Raw genomic sequence first — 20,952 nt, 5'->3', positions numbered from 1 at the left:
ATCACTGCGTCAAATCGAAGTTCCATTTTTAATTTTTTGAGGAAACTCCATACTGTTTTCCAGTGGCTGCACCAGTCTGCATTCCGACCAGCAGTGCACGAGGGTTCCTTTTTCTCTGCATCCTCATCAGCACTTGTCATTTGTTGATTTGTTGATTATAGCCATTCTGACAAGTGTGAGATGGTACCTCATTGTTGTTTTGATTTGCATCTCTCGGATGATTAGTGACTTTAATCATGTTTTCCTATGTCTCTTGGCCTTCTGTATGTCCTCTTTCAAAAAGTGTCTATTTAGGTTTTTTGCCCATTTTTTGATTGGGTTGTTTATCTTTCTTTTGTTAAGTTGTATGAGTTCCCTATAAGTTTTAGAGATTAAACCCTTATCGGAAATAACATTGGTAAATATGTTCTCCCATGCAGTGGGCTTTCTTGTTGTTTTGTTGATGGTTTCTTTTGCTGTGCAGAAGCTTTCAATAAATTACATTTTTTATTGTTTTATTGCTTAAAGTATTACAAAGAGTATTACATATGTCTCCTTTTTTTCCCACCCTTAACAATCCCCTGTCCTCCCCTACCCCCAGTGTCTTATGTCCATTGGTTATGCTTATATGCATGCATACAAGTCCTTTGGTTGATAAATTACATTTTTATTTAAGTTAGCTGGAATGGGTTGACATTACTTGCATACAAAAAGTTTGGCTGTTAACAGCTAGTGAGGTCTATATGTAGGGAATTGAAGTGGGTTGGTCATCTTGTATATGTAAGCCAACAGACAGCACAAATTTAATAATAAAAATTCAGATAAGAGGACACATAATACACAGTAGAGAAATAACTAAATAATCATGTATATTTTTCTGGAAGTAATTGCCCACCAAAAATAAGTGGTTGAAGGTAGAAATGCCAATTCCACAGAATAGTGTGACAGATGAAAGGAATGTCAGGGTGAGATAGCTGTTAATATTTAACTTTGATAGCTTAAAAAAGAGAGAAATGGTCAGTTCAGACAACTAATAACCTGAGGCACCAAATGAATGCTTTAGGCTTTCTATTTTTATCCAGAATTAGATTGATACTCTGATGTTGCAAGCTGAAGTAACTGAAAACCTAATGCAAAGTCTTATTCTTCAGTTTACTGAATTAAAATGTTACTTGTTTTGCAGCCTTCTTGGGCTGTTTTGTAAAATCGAGGGCATTTACTTTTTAAATGTGGAAAACCAAGAATTTCACATAAGATATAGTTTAGAGATCTTATATCTCTCCAATCTACAAAATGTTACTGTTCACCTTAAAAATTAAAATGCCATTTTCTCCTTGTTAATGAGATTGTTTATTTCTTTATCAAATAAATTGGAATTCCTAAATATAGGGAATTACAAGAGAGATAACACAGATTTTTCAAATTATAAGGGAGATAACACAAATTCTTGTTTTGGCCTCAAATTTGTTCCTTTTTATCTCTACAATTATATCTTGAATCAAATTCAGATATGTTGGAGTGGAGGAGAAATTATAACATACAAAAGAATAGGTAAAAGTATTTTGAAGACTTTTCTAACTTATGTATGTAAAATAACATGGAGAATTATGTGGGGAGAGATAGATTCCAGCAATGCTTAACTAAGAAGAGAATACCATTTCAAATTTAGGCTTAATTTATTAATGGAGGTATATTTACCAGAACTCGTAGGTTAGTTTTGTTAACTCTAGTAGTGGGGCATTGTTCAAATTTTGCACACTTGTTGGTTAAAAACTGGACTAGGCAGTAAATAAAGGTGAGGTTAAAAATTTTCCTTGGTTTTGTATTGGGGAGTGAATACAGTGATATAGGGAAATAGAAATGATATAGTAAACTTGAAATATGTAACTCACCTACCCGCCTCCCCTCCCATCTTAAGGGACCCAATAAACAATTCCTCTAACTAAGTCTGAAGAAATATTTTGGTGTATAAGGAGTGTCATGACCATTCCCAGATTCATTATTTACTAGGAGTACTAACAGGATTCAGCAGGTAGTTCTACTCATGGCTATGATTTATTGTCACAAAAGGATGCAAAGCAAATCAGCAATGGGAAAATGTTTATGGGGGGAAGGGGGGAACCAAGCTCAAGCTTCCAAGAGTCCTTTTCCAGCAGAGTCACATGGGATATGTTTAATTCCTCTAGAAAGAGGTTGTGACAACATGTGTGAAATGCTGTGTACCAGGGAAACTCATTAGAGATTCAATGCCCAATGTTGTATACCTTGATTTATTACTTACCAAACAGATCTTGGAAAATTTCATATCAATTTAAAAAGATCACCTCCTCCCCTCTCTACCAGTTTTATTATATCCCATTTTATAGATTTTTTAAAAAAATAGGGGTGGGGGTGGCTAGCCAGTTTGGCTCAGTGGATAGAGAGTCGGCTTGCAGACTCAAGGGTTCCTGCTTTCAATTCCTGTCAAGTGTGTATCCCAGGTTGCAGGCTTGATCCCCAACAGGGGGCTTGCAGGAGATAGCCAATCAATGATTCTTTTTCATCATTGATGTTTCTATCTCTTTCTCCCTCTCCCTTCCTCTCTGAAATCAATAAAAAAATATCTAAAAAAAAAAAGAATGGTGGGGAGGGAGGTATAAGAGGATATAGGGGAGATAAATGATGACATAAAACTTGACTTTGGGTGACTAACACACAATACAATATACAGGTGATATATTATATAGTGCACACCTGAAATCTTTATAATTTTGTTAACCAATGTCACAATAAAAATTTCAATAAATTGTTCAATTTTTTAATAAAACAGTAAGTGAAAATATAAGAAGTGAAAAATAATACCTCAGTTAAGTTTTAATTGAACTTTCTATTGTAATCAACTTTTCACTGATTTCTGTTTTAGAGCTTTTTAAAACTTATTTATTAAAACTTTGTTCTCACATTCTTTGCCTATATTTACAGGTGTTTTTGGTCTTTTAAAAATCTATATGCAGGAGTGCCCTATATGCAAGAAGTCAGTCCTTTGAATAAAAATTTGTCACTGTTTTCCAGTTTTGTCAAATATTTTTTGACTTAGATTATTTTTAAATTAAGATTGTTTTATGGTATGATGTCAAACTTCTCAATCTTTTTTAAAAATATTTTCTGAGACTTGCTCTGTGGACCGTGGGTGAAGGATCTCAAGATGGCTGGGCGAAAACTTGCTCTAAAAACCAATGACTGGGTAGCTTTTGGGGAGATCATACCCCGAAACCAGAAGGCCGTTGCTAACACCCTGAAATCCTGGAATGAGACCCTCACCTCCAGGCTGGCTACTCTACCTGAGAAACCACCTGCTAACGACTAGGCTTACTACAAGGCCAATGTGGCGAAGGCCGGCTTAGTAGATGACTTTGAGAAGAAGTTTAGTGCCCTGAAGGTTCCTGTGCCAGAGGATAAGTACAGTGCCCTGGTGGATGCTGAAGAAAAAGAAGATGTGAAAAGTTGTGCTGAGTTTGTGTCTCTCTCAAAGACCAGGATTGAGCAATACGAGAAAGAGCTGGAGAAGATGAAGAACATGATTCCATTTGACCAGATGAAGTCTTCCCGGAAACCAAATTAGACAAAAAGAAGTATCCCTACTGGCCTCACAAGCCAATTGAGAGTTTATAAACTTGAGTCTGAGAAGAAGCTCTGCTCCTTGTATTTTAAACTCTGGACATTAAAAATAATCAGATGGTCAAAAAAAATATATTTTCTGAGATTTTAATCATAGTTAGAAAGATATTGCCATCCAAAAGTTAGTAAAAAATTATCTTTTCTCTAATAACACTATATTGTTTTATATTTCAGTCTTTTATTTAAAATGCACTCTAAATTGGCAGGCAGTACTTATTAAATGCATATCTTTTTCCTCCAATGATTTGAGATATTACCCCTAAGATATATAAAATATCCACATTAGATTTCAAATATTGACATCCTCTAACAGTTTTTGTAAGTGGTAACATGATATGCATTTCAAATTATTCACTTTGCTTTGAAAAATTCAGAATTTTTAATTCAAATTTTGCACAGTGCTATTTAAATTCATGTCGTTGCACAGACTTTTATCCCTAAGTATTTGATCTTTCCTCTATGCTATCTTCTGAAAGATTGTTACTGACATATGTGGCAAGAGTATTTTCATATATTAATTTTGTACTATATTACCTCTATAAATTAGTATATATTTGTATAATTTTTAGTTCATGTTCCTTGATTTTTCTTATTATAAAATCAGATCATAAAGAGCAATAAAATTTTATCCACTTTTTATAGTTTATATACCTCCAGTTTTGTATCTTCTCTAATTGCAGTGTATACCACCCTCAGTACAATGGTAAGTAATTAAACATGTTAGTGGATACTTCTCAATGTCCTTAAATATCAACAGAGTGAATGAGCATAATTTATGTTAATAAGATAAACCCCTATGTTATAATTTATTTTACTTATCATTGTTAACCACACAGCTATTGAACAAATATATTTTATTAAATGCTTTATATTATAGAGAATTATTATAAACTTTTGCTAGGTACATAATATATTGACTTAAATTATCCATAATCATGATGCATTATTTTCATATTCTGCTTGATTTTAGTTACCATAATTAACACTTAGGCCTTAATATTAAAAAATGAGTTTGGTCTTTGTACTTATATTGGTGCTTTTAAGATTTTTTCTTAAAATACAAAAATAATAAGTTTTCTTTTAACCAATATTCTAATACTATGTAAATAGAATTGAGATTATCTCACAGAATTTTGTGTCAGAATTCTTGTTAAAATCATATAAGCCAAATATATTTTGAAAGTAATATAAAAAATGGGAATCACTCTATTTAGATTATCTTTCTCTTCTAGAATTAGTTTACATAAGTTACATTTTCTAAAAATAAATTATATCCAGGTTTCCAAATGTATTTGTAGGGGTCTGTGCAAAATGGTTTCTTATGAGATTTTAATTTTATTTTCTGTTTTTAAAATTTATTTCCATTATTGATTTTGCAAATTTATTCTTTTCCCATTTTCTCCAGATTTATATTACCTAGTGATTTAGCTATTATATTGGACTAGAGGCCCGGTGCACGAATTTGTGCACCAGTGGGGTCCCTCAGCTTGGCCTGTGGGATGGGGCCAAAATCAGCTCTCCAATATCCCCTGAGGGGTCCTCGATTGCAAAAGGGTGCAGGCCAGGCTGAGGGACCCCACTGGTGCATGACTGGGGCCAGGGAGGGATGCAGGAGGTTGGCCAGCCGGGGAGGGACCTCGGGAGGACTCCAGGGCATGTCCGGCCCATCTCACTGCAACCCAACCGGCCAGACCTCAGCAGCAAGCTAACCTACCAGTCAGAGCATCTGCCCCTGGTGGTCAGTGCACATAATAGCGACTGGTCGATTGGTCAACTATCTGCCCCTTGGTGGTCAGTGCACATCATAGCAAGCAGTTGAGCGGCCTTAGCATATCATTAGCATATTATGCTTTGATTGGTTGAACAGATGACTGGACGACTGGACACTTAGCATATTAGGCTTTTATTATATACAACAGGCCCGGTGCATGAAAATTCATGCACTGGAGGGAGGGGTCCCTCAGCCTGGCCTGCCTCCTCTCACAATCCTGGAGCCCTCAGGGGCAGGAGGTGACCCGGCGATCAGGGGAAGGTGACACCCCATCACACCTCTGCTGCTGCCACTGCTGGCAGCGCAAGCCTCAGCCAGCCCTGGTTACCTGAGCCTTGGGTGGCCCTGGGCGGCTGGGCAGCCACCATAAAGGCTTGACTGCACCTCAGGCCAGCCCTGGGCAGCTGGGCAGACAACATCCCAGGCTTGCCTGTGCCTTGGGCTGGCCCTGGGTGGCTGGGGGGCTGGGGAACTCTGGAGGCAGGCACATGGAGTGGTCTGGCCCACTTGGGGGTGGGCCTGGCCTTGCCATGTCCCTGCCGCCCCAGCGGGGCTATGGAGACTGGGCGCTGCCATCTTGTGGCTGTGGGCGCTGCCATCTTTGAGGGAGTGGCAGTCAATTAGCATATTTTCTCCTTATTGGCTGTGGGCGCCGCCATCTTTGAGGGTGTGCCAGTCAATTAGCATATTCCCTCTTTATTGGCTGTGGAAACTGCCATCTTTGAGGGCAGTCAATTAGCATATTCCTTCCTTATTGGCTGTAGGCACTGCCATCTTTGAGGGCAGTGCATTCAATTAGCATATTCCCTCTTTATTGGCTGTGGGCACTGCCATCTTTGCAACAGCATGAGGGTCAATTAGCATAATCCCTCTTTATTAGATAGGAGGATTTGTCCAAGAACCTGATTTTTTACTTGTGTGTTAGAGTTTTTCAAATTCATTTTTTCTACTTTTATTAGTTCTTACTTTCTACTCCCATTTTTTCTTTTCTTCATTTACTAAGTTTTGAATCATGTTTAATTCATTTATTTTGCTTATATCATTTATGAATATACATAATTAATTTTCCTTTGAGAGTTGTTTTAGCTCTATACCTTAGGCATTCTAATATGTACTATTTTTATTACTGTTATAGTCTAGATAAACTGTACTATCAACTTAGGTTTTATCATAGACTCAATAATTATCTTATTACAGCAATGTTTATCTGTTTATTTAGCTACAAACCCAGATGGTTTAGCTTTTTTCTTCAGATTTTATTTTTAATTTACAGCTTTTTATTTCATTGCATGTATAGATGGTATGATATTTCTATTTCCCATAATTTTATTTCTAAATCATTGTTTCATTAGGAAATTTCACATGAAAAAGAAAAGATACTGACTGGTGTACCTTACTGATTGATATCAAACAGAAAAACAAGTACCAACTTTGTACAAATTATTTTACTTCTCTTAAATGGCAGAGGTATCAATAGCCTCTTAATTTTACTTAGTTTTAAAGTTCAGTGTTTCTCTTCCCACTGTATTAGTTGTGAAAGAAAGAAGTTTTGGCAGAGAAAAGGGAAGAATGAATGGATGACCTATGATGATTACTACTAAGTGATTTTTAAAGATAAGAAATTTTAGGACTGATTTTAGCTCTAGAAGGACTACAACAATATAGACATACCTATGGGCAGCACTGCCTAAGAGGGCTTTGGTATTCTATGTTCTTAATTCTACAAAACTTATCACCTTAATTAAGCCTAATATCAAATTATAGACCATGGGGCTCTGATTAGTCTGGCTTTGGTCATGGTATAGTATCCTAGACAGCTGAGTCCACTGTCTGACAGCTGTAGAATGTAGAGCCAAGAACAATCCTATATAATAAAAGCCCAGCAACCAAATGGTGGAACAAACAGAACTGGTTGACCAGTTGCTGTGATGACACTGACCACCAGGGGGCAGACACTCAACGTAAGAGCTTCCCCTGGTCGTCAGTGCGCTACCACAGTGGGAGTGTTGCTCGGCTGACTGGGATGAGCAGCTGCTCCCCCTGCAAACCCTGGGCTGATGGGCAGGAACTCAGGCTGCAATCATCACCTTTTCGCCCCAGGCTCCTCCTGCTCACTCCATGCTGCCTTCTTCAGATGCCTGCAGGCTGTGCAGTGCTGCCACTGGGCTTGCAGAGCTGACCCCAGAGGCTGGGAGGCGGGTTCGTGGCCACCACAGGACTGAGGCCTACTCCACTGCCTCTTGGTGCTATTGTCCCTGGGCCCGGCCCCGACCAGGTCCCCTGGAGAGGCGAGTGCTCTGGCTCCACAGAAGATGCTGGACCAGGGAGCAGCTGCTCAGAGGGTGGGTCCACAGCCGCTCAGCAGACCGGATGAGAGGCGCTCCCACAGTGGGATGATCCCCAAAGGCCACACCCCCCCCACCAGTGCACGAATCCCATGGACCGGACTCTAGTATTAAAGAAATCTCTCAAGGGAGTTCACAGTCACAGCCTGGAGACGCTGCCTGACTAAAGTAGCCAAGACTGAAGTTACTTTGGTTTGGTAAATTATCATCACTTTCCTATTAGTGACTTTAGTTGTTTATGAGTTCTTTATATGAACATCTTATAAGGGTTTCCTCTTTTAGTTTTTAACTAATCAGTAGCTTTTATTTTTATTATGAATGTATTCAGCTAAGTGCCTCACAATGTTATTAGTTCAAGGAAAGGGTTCAATGAATGCTGAATTGAATATACCTTTTACATTTTTAACATATATATATATATATTTTTTAGTTTAGAGAGAGAGAAACATTGATTAGTTGTCTCCCATAGACTAGAGACCGAACCCTCAACCTGGGCATGTGCCCCAACCAGGAACCAAACTGGTGATCTTTCAGTGCACAGGATGGTGTTCAACCAACCGAGCCACAACAGGCAGAGCAAACCTTCACATTTTAAATGGACTTGTTATAGCACCCTCCTATTCAGAGTTGTGATGCCTTTCTAAAGTCCAGGTAGTTTTTGCTTTGTTTCTTGAAAGCATAGCCTATCAAAATATGAAGAAAAGATGAATGCAAGCTTTAATTATTTGTTTCTTTGGAAAGCTCTTTTATCCCCTCTTAGAAGACAGATAGAGTTTCCTGTACCAGAGTCTTGGCTGCAATGCAGCCTGAATTGCATCTGTCTGATAGAGTTAGGTTTAACATCACCTCAGTGTGATTACAGTCCTTTAGGCACATCACATTTCTGCATATATGGCCTTGATTTAGTCTTTCAATTAATCATTCTTCCTTTCTTGTGTTGCCTTTTTGTTGGGAAAGATTTCAATATGTCACAACAGAACAATATCTCCCATTATATTTGAAGCACAAGCAAAGGAAAACAAATACTGACTGTATAGAATTAAGAACAAAGACATGCCAAGCACTAAGTGACTTCCCTGTCTGCAGTTTGTAAATAGTATAATAGTAAGTTATGTTCTTTGGCATTTTTAACTAAAGAAAAGAACAGATGGTAAAGGCTTATTTAAAATTTAAAAAGAGAAAATATTTATTTAAAAGAATTGCACTGCTAAGATGTAATTTATTCCATGTATGGGGGGATGGGGCATGTGTTCAAGGAAGCTTGGTCTTAACTAGAATGAGATAATGCTATATAATAAAAGCCTAATTTGCAAATCGGCTGAACGGTGGAATGACCAGTTGTTATGATGTACACTGACCCCCAGGGAGCAGATGCTCAACACAGGAGCTGCCCCCTGGGGGTCAGTGCACTCCTACAGGGGGATGCTGCTCAGCCAGAAGCCAGGCTCACGGCTGGTGAGTGCAGCGGCAGTGGCGGAAGCCTCTCCTGCCTCCGCTGTAGGCGGAGGGTAAGGAGCTAGAGGTCCGCGCTGCCAGAGTCCCGGACTGCGAGAGGGATGTCAGACTGCCAGCAGGCAGACATCCCCCAAGGGATCCCAGACTGGGAAAGGGTGCAGGCCAGGCTGAGGGAGCCCCCCCAAGTGCACAAATTTTGTGCACCAGGCCTCTAGCATACTATAAATTGATAGGCTCTCATATAAGTGAATTGCCATTAAGAAATCCACATTGACAGAAAAAAATTCTCCACTGCATTCACCGTATATCATCCTGAAATATTAAGCATAGCATTTTAGACTCAATTATTGTCTTTGGTTTTTACGAAACAATCCATGTAAGAATCTGTCAACTAGACATTAATTATTGGATTTATGTTTGAGAGGGGGAAAAAAACAGTCTGATTGCATTTGAAGTCTACAAGGATAAGATATTGAATTTGCCATTCCTCAGTGGAAAAAGAAAAAAAAATCCTAGACAGTAAGTCAAGTGTTTTGGGAAACAGGTTAAGTTTCTTAGGACATTAGGTACTGTATGGCTGTTTCTTAATTTTCTGTGACAGATGCATTCCTCTTAGATTCCTACTCTGAAAATTGGGTTAAATTAATTGAACATATCTCTGCTATTAAACAGCTCTACAATTGATAGAAATAAAGAAATTGAGATTCAGAAGTATTTCTCTTGTTTAATATCTCTAGACAAGGGGGTCAAAAACTCAAATACCTATAAGAATATGGGTATGAACAGAAGATACATATTTCATAATAAATATTTTGTTTTCAGAGTAAATAAGAACAATGATTATCTCTACAAGGAAATAGTCTCTCCTCTTTTTGGACACATTAACTCTTCTAGATTTAGTTTTTCATCTGCATACCTTTGTTAGAGCAGAGAAACAGGGAAATGGTTATTTACTCTAACCATTGACAACACAGTTGACAACATAGTTTACATTCAGTTTTTCTATCAAAGAGACAATAAATCGATAGCACTGTGTTGAACTGTGCAACTGCAATTCAGCTCCAGCTAAATGCTGGCCCAATGTTTCCAAATATTCTGGTCACTGTCCCCCAAAATGAAGGATGTCAGATCTTTATTGGGAAGGTTTTGAGTTTTCAAAATGTTGGCCTAATTTAATATTTTTTTTCAAATAAAAACTAAATAAAAGAGAGCATTCCAAGCTAACCAATATTGATCTGCAGACTAGATTGGGCAACAGGCAAAGAGTTCCCAGATTTTATGATATTTATATTAGTAAATATTTAAAATTACACCACCAAAAAAAAGCCAGCAAACAAGAGTTTTATTCTATGACAATAAAAAACTAGAAAATGAAAAACTGAATTCACTTCAGTCAGACCACATATAAGAATCCAAACTATGAACATTGTTTTAAGCAACATCACATTCCCTTGTATATTTATAATGGACAAACTAAATAAAAATAATTAGCATACCAAGCCTTCCTTATTTTTGTATGGCTCCCGATCAACTTGCCATAGCTGTCTTTAGAGGTTTCCTAGTGTGGTGTGATATGATTACAGTGATGGCGAACCTTTTGAGCTCGGCGGGTCAGCGTTTTGAAAAACCCTAACTTAACTCTGGTGCCGTGTCACATATAGAAATTTTTTGATATTTGCAACCATAGTAAAACAAAGACTTATATTTTTGATATTTATTTTATATATTTAAATGCCATTTAACAAAGAAAAATCAACCAAAAAAATGAGTTCGCGTGTCACCTCTGACATGCGTGTCATAGGTTCGCCATCACTGGATTAGGAAGAATTATTACATCGAAGTATTTCATTTAAAAATTTGCATGAAATTCACCTACATGTCTGTTATTCAGATTGTGAGAATTCTTCTTGAATATAGTTTCAGCTATTAAAGAATTGGGAATTAACTAACTACTGAGTAATAACTATTCAGAAAGGTAAAACCTTCCACCAATATGGTGGCTATACATGCATCATTAACTTTCTGGATCATCTGTAAAATGGACATAATATTAGTACTAACTTCATTTGGGTTGTAGGTATTAAGTTACATAATATGTAAAGCTTTTAGATCCTAGTATGACATAAAAAGCATTCATTTGTTAGTTATCAATATAAATTTAAAATACTGCTAATTAATAACTATGTTCTGGTAGATAAGAATTTTTAATACATAGTCCCCAATTGTTCCCTCTGACTCAAATTAAAAAATAAAAAGAAGGTGTTGACTCTCTCATAGCCTAAACTCAACAACTAAAATGACATTTGCAAAGTGCAAGTAATGAATTATATTTGAGCAATGGTCTAGTATAAAAACCAATCGGAGAGCTGTTAAGAATGAAACATAAAGCAGTTAAATATTCATCATTAGAACAAGAAACCACAAAGTTAGGAAAGGTAAATATCTTAGTCATAAGTGTAAACAAAGGGGGTCATGAATTGGCCCTTGCAGTTGACATAGACGAGAATAAAACCAGAATAAATGCTATCAGACTAAATAATTTAAAACACCAGCCTCCTAATGGCATGAATTATTTCTAAAAGATTTACCTCTATGATCAATACAGTAGTCCATACAGGAATAATGAATAATATGGAAGTGATTAATATATTTTAGGTAGGAGATTAAGTTACCAACCAAACAAACAAACAAAAATAAAGGATTGCGGAAATTACATAATTTGTCAAAGTGACAAAGCTACAAAAATGTAAAAGTAGGAATTCAAATGTGGCCCTCTCATACTCAAGAAATCACACTCTTTTATTGCTGCCTTTCCATGTAGGGACTAAGAGATTTTTAATTTAATAATCACTAAGAAGCAGTTATTTGAACACACAAATGTGTAGGTAGAGAACAAGAATCTTCACACAGACACAGTGTGTTACTTTACTAACTGGTAAGGAATATTAGCCACTTGTTCATAGGTACTATCCAGTTGCTGGGATTATTTGTAACATATTTAAGGTCAGACATGGAGTAGGGATTAAAACAAATGGTTTTCTATCTCAGATTGACAGCTGACAGACTAGAGGGGAGAGGGGTGACTAGATGAAAAGAAGGTGAAAGGATTAACTAAAGAACATATATCCATAACCCATAGGCACAGACAACAGTGTGGTGATGGCCAGAGGGAAGGGGGCAAGGGCTGGGTAGAAGTAGACAGAGTGAAGGGATGGGGGATGAGGACATTTGCAACAGTATCAACAGTAAAAATGAAATTAAAAAAGAAGTATTGCTCATTAATTTTCTTCTTTTTTGTATTGTAGTATTTTTTTCTGACATGATTGTATATGTGAAGTTCAATAAAAGAAAGTTTATGGGGGGAAAAAAGATAAACGCAAAAAAAAAGATATCCTCTCTTTAGTGAAGCAGGAAAGTTTACAAATATTATGGCACACATTTAATTTGGTTGTTCAAAATCTAGTCACCTTTAAGTAAGAACAATTCACTTTTCTTTGTATTTATCCCTGTGTTAGCTGCATGCATGATGTCCTGTCCTCAACAACAAGGGAAACAATCCAATAAAAATATGTGCAAAGAACTTAGACATTCCCCAAAGAAGACATAGAAATGGCCAACAAATATATGATAAGATACTTAACATCATTTGTCACAGGGAGGACATGCAAATCAAAATCATCAGATTCTACTTCACACTTAAAAAAAAAAGAACACAGAATATAAATTTTGGCAAGGATGTGGATAAACTGCGACCACTGTATATTGCTGATGGGTATGTAAAATATATATTGCTGATAGAAATGTAAAACGTTTCCACAGCCACTGTGGAAACCAATTTAGTAATTCCTTAAATTAAACATAGCCCAGTTGGTGCGGCTCAGTGGTTGAGCATCAACCTATGAACCAGGAGGTTAAGGTTCAATTCCCGGTCAGGGAATATACCCACATTGTGGGCTTGATTCCCAGTGTGGGAAGTGCATGGGGAAGCCAATCAATCAATGATTCTATCTCTGTCTCCCTCACTCTTCCTCTCTGAAATCAATAAAAAATACACTAGTATATACTTTTAAAAAGTTAAACATAGATTTACCATCCTATATAATAAAAGGCTAACATGCAAATCAACCAAACGGTGGAACAACCAATTGCTATGACATGCACTGATCACCAGGGGTCAGATGCTCAATGCAGGAGCTGTCCCCTGATGGTCAGTGAACTCCCAAAGGAGGAGCGTCACTCAGCCAAAAGCTGGGTTCACGGCTGGCAAGCGCAGCGGTGGTGACAGGAATCTCTCCCATCTCCATGGCAATGCTAAGGATGTCCAACTGCCAGCTTAGACCTGCTCCCCATGGGAAGCGGGCCTAAGCCCTCAGTTGGATGTCCCCCAAGGGCTCCCGGACTGCGAGAAGGCACAGGCTGGGATGAGGGACCCCCCCCCCAGGACATGAATTTTGTGCACCGGGCCTCTAGTCTATACTAATAATAGCCTAGGTGGTCATCATGCCCTCACACATCACACCCTAACATCATCACAAGATGGCTGTCAAAAGATGGCCACGTCACAGCAGAGGTGGGGCCCAGCGGAGGAGGCAGGTCGTGGCAGGAGAGGGCAGTTGGGGGCAATCAGGCTGGCGGGGGGGGCGATGGGGGTGAGCAGGCCAGCAAGGGGGGTGGCAGTTGGGGGCGATCAGGCTGGAAAGGGGTGCAGTTGGGGGCGAGAAGGCCGGTGGGGGGAGGCAGTTGGGGGCAAGCATGCTGGTAGGCGGAGTGGTTAGGGGCGATCAGGCAGGCAGGCAGGTGAGCAGTTAGGAGCCAGCGGTCCCAAATTGTGAGAGGGATATCAACTGCTGGATATCAACTGCCGATCCCACAGGTATTGGGCCTAAACCGCAGTCGGACATCCCCAAGGTGTCCCAGATTGGAGAGGGTGCAGGCTGGGCTGAGGGCCACCCCCCCCTCCAGCACGAATTTCGTGCACCGGGCCACTAGTATTCCATAAAATTATTTCATACTGGACTATCACTCCATAAAAAGAAACGAAGCACTGAAACATATTATAACAATAATTCTCTATAAATTTAGAGACAGAAAACAAATTGGTGGTTCCAAAGGGCTGGGAAAATGAAAGAATGAGAAGTAAGAACTTATTAGGTATGGGTTTTATTTTGGGGGCAAAGAAAACGTTTTAGAACTTGATCAAAATAGTGGTTATACAATATTGTTAATGTACAAAGGTCACTACATTGTTTAGCTAACTATGTTAAATGAGTATATGATAACATGATTATATTATGTGAATTTTACTACAAATTTAAAAAAATTACAAAAGGGGTAACAAAGTTTGGACAATTAGTGTTTTATTTGAAACTTTAATCATTAAGTAAGGAGAATATTTTATAAAAAGTACTCATTATAATGGAAGTGTTATGATGGTGATGACTTTTATTGATATTAAGATTATTACTATGATTCTTATTAATATATACTTCTTTGATGGCCCAAGGCACCGAATTTATTTCTGTGCAAAGACTACAGAATAAATCTATGGGGGAGAGTTTCCTAGCTTCTAAATCTATTGATTAGGCTTGTAAAGCTTTGCATTATCAGACAGGAATACAGCTTCTAGCTTCACGATTATTCCACCACAGGCTTCCACATCATTTTGCCACACTGCTCTCTTTTTATTATAAACAGCACACTTGTAGTCCCAAACAGTTCCTAGAAAATCCTAAGATGCCATAATGAAAGCTAGCAGTCCTTTACTGAAAATTCTACTTCTACAATCCACTCAAAAAGGAAATCTCTCACTAATTTGACCTTATATATATCAAGTTTTGAAATTGTAGATAAAATGTGTAAGACACCAGAGTTTATTTTAACCATTAATCTTCAAAATGTTACTAACAATATTATATTCTCTTTGAAAATTATCCAATCTCTACTATAAATTTCACATCTGTGTCATCTATTGATTTAGGAGTTATAGCTGTTCCTCCTCAATCAGAGAGTTTGCCAAATTACTTGTAGTTTTTCTGTCCAATTCAAATTCTGTAATCATCTTTCATGATTTAAACATCCTACATCAAATATTCAAGGTAGTTATTTATCACATAGAAGTTAAGCATACTTACTTTGATTATACAATTCAATAAAGCAAGGCTTCAAAAAAAAGTTGTGACAGCCAAATCTCCACCCTAACACCAATCTCCCTCAATCACTCACCTAGTGTACATTTTCCCTCCCTCCCTCCCTCCCTTCCTTCCTCTTTCCTTCCTTCCTTTTATCAATTACAGTTTACTTATTTTTTTAATATATTTTATTTATTTTTTACAGAGAGAAAGGGAGAGGGATAGAGAGCCAGAAACATCGATGAGAGAGAAACATCAACCAGCTGCCTCCTGAACACCCCCCACTGGGGATGTGCCCGCAACCAAGTTACATGCCCTTGACCAGAATCGAACCTGGGACCTTTTAGTCCGCAGGCTGACGCTCTATCCACTGAACCAAACCAGTTAGGGCTGCAGTTTACTTTCAATATTGTTTTATACTGGTTTCAGGTGTACAACATACTGGTTAAAAATCATATACTTTCCAAGAACCCTGGCACAATGCACAGCCATCACAATAGCATTGACTACATTTCCTATGCTGTACTTATCTCTCCATGACTGTTTTGTCATTTGTATTTCTTAATTCCTTTACTTTTTACCCATCCCCTAACACACCTCCCCTCTGGCAACCAACAGTCTACCCTCTGTGTCTATGAGTCTGTTTCTATTTTGTTTGTTAATTTATTTTGTTCTCAGGATTCCACATATGTATTTGTCTTTCTCTGACTGACTTATTTCACTTAACATAATATCATCTCCAGCAGTTCTCAACCTGTGGGTCGCGACCCCTAAAAATACATCCTGCATATCAGATATTTACATAACGATTCATAACAGTAGCAAAATTACAGTTATGAAGTAGCAACGAAAATAATTTTATGGTTGGGGGTCACCACCACATGAGGAACTGTATTAAAGGGTCGCGACATTAGGAAGGTTGAGAACCACTGACAGGCCAATCCAAGCTATCACAAATGGTAGGCTTTTGTTACTTCCTGTGTCAGAGTAATATTCCACTCAATGTATGTACCAAGTTTTTTGATCCATTCATCTATTGGTGGGCAATTGGGTTGCTTCCATATCTTGGCTATTGTAAATAAAGCTACAATGTACAAAGTTGAGATCTGAGATGTAATAAGATATTTAAAGATAGCCAAATTAATAACCTATTAAAGCCAAACTAAAAAAAAAAAAAATTCTTAAGAAGAATATAACCAAATGCAAAGTATCTGTACAATGTCATGTTCACAATAACTAGGGCATAATAAAAATTAATCAAGGATGAGGAACCAGAAAAAATGTTACTAATTCTTAAAGAAAAAATTATCAACAGATAATTGAGATCATCCAGATGTTGGAATTATCATACTAGGACTTTAAAGTAGCTAGCATCTATCTATGTATTCAATTTGAGGAAGGAGAAAGACTCATAACCTATAAAAATCAAAAAATCTCATTAGAAAAAAGTAAAAGGATGAAACAAAAATTATAACAATTTCCAGAAAAATACCATATACAACTAAATAATTCTTTGGATTACAAGAATGAAAGTGATGGAAGAAAGAATCAATAATCTTGAAGATAGATCAATAGAAATAATACAGTCTGAAGAAGACCAAGAAATGTTTTGGGAAAAAATAAATAAGTAGAGTTTTAGGAACCTGTGGGATATATCAAAAGCATAAACTACATGTAATTTCAGTCCAAGACAAACTGACAAAAGAAAACAGAAGAGAAAGAAAATGTTTTTGAAGAAATAATGTTCAAAAACTACCTAAATGTGTGCAAGACATCATTTTACACAAACACAAGGCTTAGGGAAAAAAATAAAAAAAATAAAAATAAATAAAAAGAATAAAAAGAAAAAAACAACTACAGGCACAACCTAGATCTAATGGTAATTACACAACTCTGCATGGTATAATGTCAGAATACACATTCTTTTTGAATGCTCAAATATTCACCATGAAGAACCATAAACTGTACCACACAAAGTCTGAATAGATTTAACAGAATTGAAATCATATGGAATAAATTATCTGATCACAATGTAATTAGATATCAAGTACCACAACAATCTAGAAAACTTGTAAATATTTTCAATTAAACAAGACACTTTGAAATAAACCATTAAAGAAAAAAAAGTCAAAGGAGAAATTATAGAATAGTTCGAACTGAACAATCTTAAAAAACACAGCATTTAAACATTGGGGGAGGGAACTAAAAGAACTATCACAGGGAAATTTGTACTTTTAAGTGTTCAGATTTTCTTTTTTTAAAAAAAAAAATTAAAATAAATGACCTAAGATTCTAGATTAAAACAAAATTTTAAAAACAATAGGGCAAAGTAAACTAAAAGTATGTCGAAATTAGAAAAAAGTACAGATAAAAGGAGATAGCAATAAAAGACCAACTGAGAAAACTTAACAAAGTGGAAACCCATCTTTTTAACTCAATTTGAAATGTAGCAACCCAGCTGCAAACAATTCTGTCCTCCCTGCCCACCCCCACCCCCATCTTTACTCCTACCTCCACCCTCACCCCCACCCCCACCCTCACCCCAACCTTCACCCCTACCTGACCTCCACCTGACCCCCCACCCCCACCCCCACCGGACCCCGCACCCCCACCTAAAAAAAGCCCTTTCACGGGGCTGTTACTGTGGACGGGCGAGAGGGGGGCAGGCCCGGGCTGCTGCCTGGGGCTCGGCCTGGCCTCCGATGTCGGCTCATGCCCTCAGCAGGGACCGCCGCAAGAGGATGAGCTTCTGGGAGTCGCTCCGCTCCGTGGGGCCGCCAGCGAAGGCCTGGAGGCTGCTGGCCTCGGAGGCACAGTCCGCACCACGGGCAGCGCCTGGACAGGTGAGCGGCGGGAAAGCACCGCCATGGCAGGAGGAGGGTCAGGCCCCCGAGGGCTCCCCCGGGCCGAGGTGGGCGCCCTGGGGACGGGAAGGGGTGAGTCCCCCCGGGGCCTGGGCACCCTGTGCCGGTCACTGGGTGAGCAGGTGGCAGGGCCGGCGGGCTGCCCTGGGGCCCGGCAGGTCAGGAAGCCCGCAGGCAGGGCGGGAGCGTGTCCACTCCCGGCCTCGTGACGGGGATGGGCAGGAGCGAGGCCCCAGGGCGGGAGGGCGCCCCTCAGGGCCCGGCTGGGCGGAAGGCCGGGTTGCTGTGGGGCTGAGCCAAGTCCCGGCTGGAGCTGAGGCGCCTGAGGCTCCTCCGAGGCTCCGGGAGGGTCTGGCGCCAGGACCGGAAGTGGCTCCTGGCTGTTTCCTCAGCGGCCGCACCTGAGCCTCAGCCCCAGCGCCGCCTTCTGCGCTCCCGGTGCCGGGTCTGCGGGGAGGCCTCCTGGGCTGGGTGGTTCCGAGGCCCTGTTGAAACCACTGGGGGACTGGTTTCCAGGACGATGGGTTCGGGAATGTTCCAGAAGCCGTTATCCTCATCCCAGCAGGATGGGAGCTTAAACCCTTTGCGGTCCAATTTTATTTTTGGAATTCAAACAGTCTGGTCCAAATTAATTGACGGGATTGAATGTTGAACTTTTTAATGTTCTTAAAGTTTAAACCAAAAATTCACTGGTTATATTATTAAGTATGTTCAATCAAAGAGTTTATTCTTTAAAACATTTCATAGTGTGGTATCTTTTGAACCATTTCCCCACATGCAACCCAGCACCTTACTGACAATGCGTATAATCTCAGCGGTTTGCGGTGTCGACCTCAGCTCCACGTTGGACCTGCTCCTAGCGCCTGGTCTGTCGAGTCAGCCTGGACATTGGACCGAAAAGGGTTTAATGTCCAGGTTTCTGCAGTGGCTGCATCTGCTGCAGGAGCTGCTGGAAGAGCATGGAGCCTGGTTCTTGCTGGTAGATGGTGGCCAAGTTACCTATCTTCTCCTGCGTGCACTCTGGCTGCAGATCTCGGATCTCTCTCTCTCTCTGTCTCTGTGTATATAGACATACATACATATAGACATACATACATACTAGTACATACATACATACATATGGGGTTCTCATGTACACAACAAGTTGTCTCTTTTTTAAGATTCTACCTTTAAATGTAACATTTGACAATTTAATTAAATTGTATCTTAGTGTCTTAGTGTCGTTCTCTTTGGCTTCTTCTTGTTTGAAACACTGTGGACTTCCTGGATCTGGATGTCGGTTTCCCTCTCCAGTTTGGAGACATTTTTAGTCATTATTTCTTCAAATACGCGTTCCACCTCTTTGTCTCTTTTCCTTCCGGAATTTCAATAAGAAAATGTACTGCTTGATATTGTCCAAGAGGTCCCTTAAGCTGTCTTCACTTTTTATTTATTATATTTATTTTTTGGCCCACTCTGCTTTTTAAAAAATATATATTTTATTGATATTTTACAGAGAGGAAGGGAGACGGATAGAAAGTTAGAAACATCGGTGAGAGAGAAACATCGATCAGCTGCCTCCTGCATATCCCCGACTGGGGATGTGCCTGCAACCAAGGTACATGCACTTGGCGGGAATGGAACCCAGGACCCTTCAGTCCGCAGGCCAACGCTCTATCCACTGAGCCAAACTGGTCAGGGCCTGTCTTCACTTTTTAAAATTCCTTTTCCTTTTGCTGTTCTGTTTGGATGAGTTCCACTGCCTTGACTTCCAGATCACTGATTCTTTTTCCATGTCATCTAGCCTGTGATAAACCCCTCCAGTGTTTGTTCCTGTTCAGTTATTGTATTCATAGCTCTCTTTCATACTTAAAAAAAATTAATTTTAGTATTGTAAGGAAGGAGAAAACCAGAAGCTATAGGATATAATCAGGGAAAAAAATAAATATTGAATTCACAGGAATGTAGCATTTAATCTAGGTTTCTGTAGTTTGAATGTGTGGAACTTGCTTCCTGGGCTGAAAACTAGGGACAGCAGGCCACTTACTAAGGATAGACCCCAGGTCCTGGATGCCCCCAGCCTCCACCCACCACAGCAGGACAGCAGGAGGCTCAATGAATCGAATGAATATGAACTTCATTTGTGGAAAGTCTTTTATCATTTGTTTTGTTTGGGAGCTTATTTTGGTTTTGCTTTTTCTTCGGTTTGTTAAGCCATAAGAAACAAAATGTGGATCAAAACTTTCCTGAAAATTATTTTATCAAGAGAAAGCAAGTCACTTTCTCCCTACCATCCTTGGCTCTCTTCATGTTTTTAAAATAAATTTTTAAAAAGAAAAAAAGAGTGTGGAACTTGCTAATGGTCCTAAATGGCAAGACAAATCTACTTCATGTGGTTACTGTGTAGATGATGAAGTGATTCAAGCAAAGTACCTTGCGTAGTACTCAGAAATGTTTTTGTTCCTTTCATAATAGTTTTAAAGAACTTATTTTCTAAGTCATACTTTCTAATTACTATATTGCTACCTACAAGCAAATTTGAAAGACCCACCTTTCCTTAAATCTCAAATGCAGCTTGTGTACTGCTTATTAAAAACCTCACTTCCGTCATGAAGGTATTTTCTGATTCTTTTGCACTGCTATTTCTTCAAATTATTAATAGGCTTTGAAGACAGATTTCACCTCTAAATTTAAGAGATTTCACTCTCAGAGGCTCTGCTGCTCACCCCAAGGGCGTTTTCTCCCCACAGTCAATTGATTCATTGCACAGTTGT

At 39.0% G+C, this 20,952-nt stretch overlaps 1 pseudogene; it reads left to right on the top strand.

The window, feature by feature from the left end:
- The first annotated feature begins 3,150 nt into the window (after nt 1-3,150).
- Nucleotides 3,151-3,698, top strand: LOC102429887 (annotated as a pseudogene).
- The last annotated feature ends 17,254 nt before the right edge of the window (nt 3,699-20,952 follow it).

The sequence above is a fragment of the Myotis lucifugus genome, unplaced genomic scaffold (assembly GCF_000147115.1).
Source record: "Myotis lucifugus unplaced genomic scaffold, Myoluc2.0 scaffold_43, whole genome shotgun sequence".
Lineage (NCBI taxonomy): Eukaryota > Metazoa > Chordata > Mammalia > Chiroptera > Vespertilionidae > Myotis > Myotis lucifugus.
Note: the sequence above shows the minus strand (reverse complement) of the source record. Positions and strands in the feature narration are given on the sequence as shown.